The sequence below is a fragment of the Penaeus vannamei genome, chromosome 35 (genome assembly GCF_042767895.1).
Source record: "Penaeus vannamei isolate JL-2024 chromosome 35, ASM4276789v1, whole genome shotgun sequence".
Classification (NCBI taxonomy): Eukaryota; Metazoa; Arthropoda; class Malacostraca; order Decapoda; family Penaeidae; genus Penaeus; species Penaeus vannamei.
This window is the reverse complement of record NC_091583.1, coordinates 21,439,795-21,446,556: the sequence shown is the minus strand read 5'-3', so window position 1 is coordinate 21,446,556 and position 6,762 is coordinate 21,439,795.

Genomic DNA, 6,762 nt, shown 5'->3' with positions numbered 1-6,762 from the left:
CACACACACACAGACACGACGCTTCTGTGTAAAACGAAAACATTTCGTGCGGCGCCTCGGGTACTTTAACGTCTTAAATATTCAGGAAGACGAACCATCTCCATACGGATCCCAAAGAAAATAAAGAAAATGCTAAGAGCTAAAGTGCCAGGAGTTAATTTTAGAAGACAATTTCGCTAATGTAAAAACAATGGAGGGAGAGTTGTGATAAAATATGAGAGTGAAGATAATGCAAAGCACCGATCGAACGGAATCTTGGTTTGGACAGAAACAACAATTTGTCGATTCGGGTCAATTGATTTATCCAAAATCAGGCGTTTGTCTAATCAAAAAGGAAGGTTTTAAGTCAAAATAATTTTTTATTTAATCGAATTAATTGCAATAAAGTCAATGTCAGGCATTCATAAAATCGAATCATTTAATTCAGTCAAGGTCAGGCATTTATCTGATTAAAAAGCCAAAATCAGGCATCAATCTAACCGAAACAGTATATTCAAAGTCAAAATCAAATTTTCTTTTAAATACTAATCGAGGCAATTGATTTTGAATTACGGCAGTTTCAATGTTTTATTTTTATCTAATCGAAACAATTGATTTTGAATTACATTTGCAAAGAAATTCTGCTCCGTATATCCAGTAAAAAAAATCACTAACGAGCTGCTATTGTAGTGAGTGATGTAAGGCCCGATAAAAGAATGTCCAAATACAAAATGTGTATAATTAAGAGACACGAAAATAAAAGTAAATACAAGTAAAAAAATAGATCAGAAATATCATACCAATCTAAAAAGATGATACGAATTAAGCAAAACAAAAACAAATGTAATACAAACCACCGCTATTAATAACATAACAGTATTACAAATGACAGAACCAGCAACACATACTGTACAGACTGCATCAAGATAAAAGGAGTAATTCTCATTGCAGTATCGCAGGTCCAGCTGGCTCTGTACTGACAGTGTTTAATGATAGCGGAGAGAGGGCGTGTACGAATGGTAAGTATACCTATATTATCGCTCGGAAACACTGACGACATACCCGTTCCTATTTCTTGCTTCCCCTCCTCTTGAAGACCCCCCCCCCCTTCCATCCCCTTTCCGAGAATACCCCCCACCCCACCCCCTTTTTGAGAATGCCCCCCACCCCACCCCCTTTTTGAGAATGCCCCCCACCCCATCCCCTTTCTGAGAATACCTGTCCCCCACCCCCTTTTCGAGAATGCCCCCCACCCCACCCCCTTTCTGAGAATACCCCTCCCCCCTCCCACTCCGGGAATACCTCCTCCTCCTCCTCTCTGAGAATGACTCCTCCTCCTCTTCTCTAGAATGCTTCCTCCCCCTTCTAGAACGTTTCAAACTTTTCTACTAGAACACTTCTTGAATACCCCCCCCTCACCCCCATTCCGAAAATACCCCCTCCCCCCACTCCGGGAATACCTCCTCCTCCTCCTCTCTGAGAATGACTCCTCCTCCTCTTCTCTAGAATGCTTCCTCCCCCTTCTAGAACGTTTCAAACTTTTCTACTAGAACACTTCTTGAATACCCCCCCCTCACCCCCATTCCGAAAATACCCCATCTCCCCACTCTGGGAATACCCACTCCCCCTCCTAGAACATCTCCTCTCCCCTTTCTATTACAACACCTACATTTTTTCCCTCCTTCTAGCTCCCTCTTTTGGAATAGCTCTCCCTTCCCTTCCTCTCTCTCGTCTAGGATAGCTTAATCCCTTTCCTAGAAAACCTTTTTTCTATTCCCCTCCCCCTTTCCTAGAATCCCCTCACCCCCTTTTCTAGATACTCTCCTCCCGCCTCTACACCTCTACACCCCGTCCTCGCTCGTCCTCCTCCCCTCGCTTAGAAGACCTCTTCCTTCTCCTTCCTCCTTTCCTAGAATACCCCCCCCCCCTCCCTTTTGGAGTATCCCCGCCCCCCCTCCCTTTTCTAGATTAACTTCCCCCCCCCTCTACCCCCCGCCCTCCTCCCCTTTCTTCCTTCCCCTTCCCCTTTTCCTAGAAGACCTCCTCCTGTTCTCAGAAAACCGCACCCGTTCCCTCCTTCTCCTCCTCCCTCTCCTAGAATAATTCTTTCTCTCATTCCTCCTCACTCCTCCTCCCTTCACTCTCTTCTCGTTGAAATTTCCCAGAGCGACATTTTTCCCTCATTTTAATGGGCTATCACCTCACCTGACCTGGCCGACCTTCTGCTGTAAAACAACGAGGTGAGGAACTTTATTCTCTTTTCTTGGCTCGTCTGCACCCCCTCCTCCCACCCTGCGGATCACCCTCTCCCCCATCCTGCGTTTCCTCCTCTCCCCACCTGTCACTCCTCTCTCCTCCTTCTTACAACCTTTGCTCCCTCCCTCTTCCCCCCTCCTTATACCCTTCCCTCCCTCCTCCTCACACCCTTTCCTCCCTCCTTCTCACTCCCTTCCCTCCCTCCTCCTCACCTCTTTCCTCCCCCCTCCTCACACCATTCCCTCCCTCCTCCTCACTTCTCCCACCCCCCTCTCCTCACACCTTTCCCTCCCTCCTTCTCACCCCCTTCCCTCTCTCCTCCTCACCTCTTCCATCCCCCTCCTCACACCCTACTCTCCCTCCCCTGTGCTCCCCCCACCGCGTTCTCCCTCCTCCTCACCCCCTTCCCTCCCTTCTCCTCACCTCTTCTCTCCCCCTCCTCACACCCTACTCCCCCCCCTCTTCCTCCCTACCCTGCGCTACCCCACCGCACCCTCCCTCCTCCTCCCCCCTCCTCACACCCGTCCCTCCCTTCTCCTCACCTCTTCCCTCCCCCTCCTCACACCCTACTCCCCCCCTCATCCTCCCTACCCTGCGCTCCCCCACCGCACCCCCCACCTCCACCCCCCCCTCCTCACGCGAACCTCGCAGAAAGAGCCATTTCCTTAGAATTTGCATCCTCGTCTTCCGAACGCCCATGTCCCGCAGTCCCTCCTCCTTCGTCCCTTATCTCTGTTTGTTATTCGCGGATCCCTTTCCCTTGGTTTTATTTCGTGTGTTTGGGTGCGTCGGATGAACGGTAGAAAAACGGTTTTATGTGTGACAAACGGTAAACGATCTCATAGGAATACGTACGGGTTGATACAGAACCAAACACATACGGACACACACACACACACAGATACGCGTACGCAGAAGCACACACACACACACAAGCCCGTATATACATACGAGCTCGCACACACACACACACACACAGCCAAAAACACAAATACAAACACAGCCAAAAACACAAATACAAACACAGCCAAAAACACAAATACAAACACAAACACAAGCACAATACAAAACAAACAGAAATACAAATACAAATACAAATACAAAAACACACACATACGCACACACCCGCCCACACATACACAGCCAAAAACACAAATACAAACACAAAAACAAGCATAAATACAAAACAAACAGAAATACATATACAAATAGAAAGAGAAATACAAAAACACACATACACACACACTCACACTCACACTCGCACACGCACCCACACCCACACTCGCAACGCCAATATCCAATGTTTTCCTCGCGCAGTGTGTCGCCCGTTACGTTTATGGCTTCGCACGGTCTCCCTCCCGACATGCGAGAACAAAAACAAAACAAAAAAACATATGATGGAGCCGTGACTGCGATGTTTTGCCGTGTCACCTCCACGGCCTCTGACGGAAGGGACAGACTCGTTTTCCCTCTCGTGCCGTGGCGTGACTAGCGGACGAGCCTCCGACCTTGATCCGCTCCCGAAAATGTGTGACATCGAAAGAATTTCCAGATTGCTCAACTTGCTTTATTGTTTTCTTGGGGATTGTCTTTCCCCTTATTCAGGAGGGAGTGAAGTACAAATAAAAGACGCGGAGGGGAAAAAAAGCAAAAGTAATTTATATGTTGATGCCGCCATTGTCTAGAACCACAAGGCGTCTGGAGCGATGCAATAAATTTTTCATTATTTTTTTTCTCTCTCTCGCGATTTTATCATCTCCACCGATGTCACTCTTATCATATTGCTGCAAGGATGATAATAATATTTTCTTTATCGTCGCTCTTACGATCTCATTTCCCTTTATAAGACCACTCCGTATAGCGACCTTCCCTACAACTCGTCGCCATCACCTTCATATTCATCCTTCCCTCTTCTCCTTCGTCCTCTACGCACCATAATTATCCCCTTTCCTCTTTCTCTTCTATTCGTCGTGATCACCACTGTCCTCTATCCTCTTTCTCCTTCATTTCTCATCTTTATCCTCTTCTTCATTTTATCTTCATTATCCCTTTTCCACTTCCTCTTCTAATCCTCATTATCACTCTCTCTCTCCTTTCTTTCTCAACATTGTCATTACCATCTACTCACCATCACCTCTCTTCGTTCTTTACTCATCACCACCATCCTCTTCCTTATCTTCCCATCATCATCACCATTCTTTCCTTATTCCCCTCATCCTCAACACCACCATCTTTTTATTCTTCTACCCATTCTCATTATCCTCCTCCTCTTCTTCCTCTTATTATTCCACTCGTCCTCATCACCGCTATCCTCTTCCTCTTCCAGACATCTTCTTAGTTATCCACTCATTATCACCACCATTCTCTTCTTCCTCTTCCAATTTCACTTATCCTTATCACAAACCTCTTCCTCTTTCCCTCATCCTCCTCTTCCTCTTTCACTCCTCATCACCATCCACCTCTTCCTCTTTCACCCCTCCTCCTCCTCATCACCATCCTCCTCTCCCTCAATCTCATCCTCATCATTTCACTCACCCTCCTCATTCTCATCCTCTTCCACTCATAACCACCAACATCCTATTCTTATTTTCCACTATCCTCTTCCTCATCCTCATCACCACCATCTTATACTTATCTTAATCTATCCTCTTCCTCTCCCCCTCCTCATCACCACCATCCTCTTCCACTCATAGCCAGCACCATCCTCTTCCACTCATAACCACCATCATTCTACTCTTATTTTACTCTATTCTCTTCCTCTCCCCCCCTCTTCATCACCACCATCCCATTCCTATTTTACTCTTCTTCCTCTTCCCCTCATTCTCATCACCACCATCCTATTCTCATTTTATTCTATCCTCTTCCTCATCACCACCATCCTTTATTTATTTCATTCTATCCTCTTCCTCATCACCACCATCCTTTACTTATTCAATTCTATCCTCTTCCTCATCACCACCATCCTTTACTTATTTCACTCTCTCCTCTTCCTCATCACCACCATCCTTTACTTATTTCACTCTCTCCTCTTCCTCATCACCACCATCCTTTACTTATTTCATTCTATCCTCTTCCTCATCACCACCATCCTTTACTTATTTCATTCTATCCTCTTCCTCATCACCACCATCCTTTACTTATTTCACTCTCTCCTCTTCCTCATCACCACCATCCTTTATTTATTTCATTCTATCCTCTTCCTCATCACCACCATCCTTTACTTATTCAATTCTATCCTCTTCCTCATCACCACCATCCTTTACTTATTTCACTCTCTCCTCTTCCTCATCACCACCATCCTTTACTTATTTCACTCTCTCCTCTTCCTCATCACCACCATCCTTTACTTATTTAATTCTATCCTCTTCCTCATCACCACCATCCTTTACTTATTTCACTCTCTCCTCTTCCTCATCACCACCATCCTTATTTAATTCTATCCTCTTCCTCATCACCACCATCCTTTACTTATTTCACTCTCTCCTCTTCCTCATCACCACCATCCTTATTTAATTCTATCCTCTTCCTCATCACCACCATCCTTATTTAATTCTATCCTCTTCCTCATCACCACCATCCTTTACTTATTTCACTCTCTCCTCTTCCTCATCACCACCATCCTTATTTAATTCTATCCTCTTCCTCATCACCACCATCCTTATTTAATTCTATCCTCTTCCTCATCACCACCATCCTTTACTTATTTCACTCTCTCCTCTTCCTCATCACCACCATCCTTTACTTATTTCACTCTCTCCTCTTCCTCATCACCACCCTCCTCATCCACGCTACCATCGCCTCCTCCAACGCCCGAGGGGAACTTGTATAATCCGTCGAGTAATGAGGAAGGACACAAAGAGGATAATATGTCCTGCTTATCTTCTTTAACAAACTTAGACATCTTTGTGACGTGTTTTATTGAGGGGAGTTGTGGGTCCGGGCGGGACTGGATGGGTAGGGGAGGGGGTGGGGAGGTGTCTCTCAAGGGGTTCCCGGCGGGGGTTGAAGTTCTTTTATTCTCTCTCTCTTCTTCTTCCTTTTCTCCGCCGTCTTTTTATCTACCGCGTGTCTTTCGACGCCTCTTGTAATGCTTTTTATTATTAATTTATTGTTCGTGTATATATATATATACATTTTTTTTTCTTTCTTTTTTTACGTTGTTGGTTGTCTCTCCAGCTCTATCGTGTGTACTCCTCCCCCCTTTTGTTTAGATATTTTCTTTTTCTCTCTTCTTTTTTCCTTGCCACAGCTACCGTTTCCCTTCGCTTGTTTTCTCTTTCCCCCCCTTTCAACTTGTCCCTCGTTCCTCTATACATTTTCCTTACCTGTCGTTTATCGCCTTTCCTCCCTTTCTCCATTTTTGGGTAAAATCACGTGTCTTGCCATTTTCTCTCTCGTTCTTGTCATCGGGATGGTGGTATTCCTTTTTTTTCTTCATTAGATCTTCCCCTTCTGCCTACAGCGCCTTCATATATATACTGTGACCCATGCTTTTCCTGTCTATTTACTGTCTATCAGTTTTCCTAC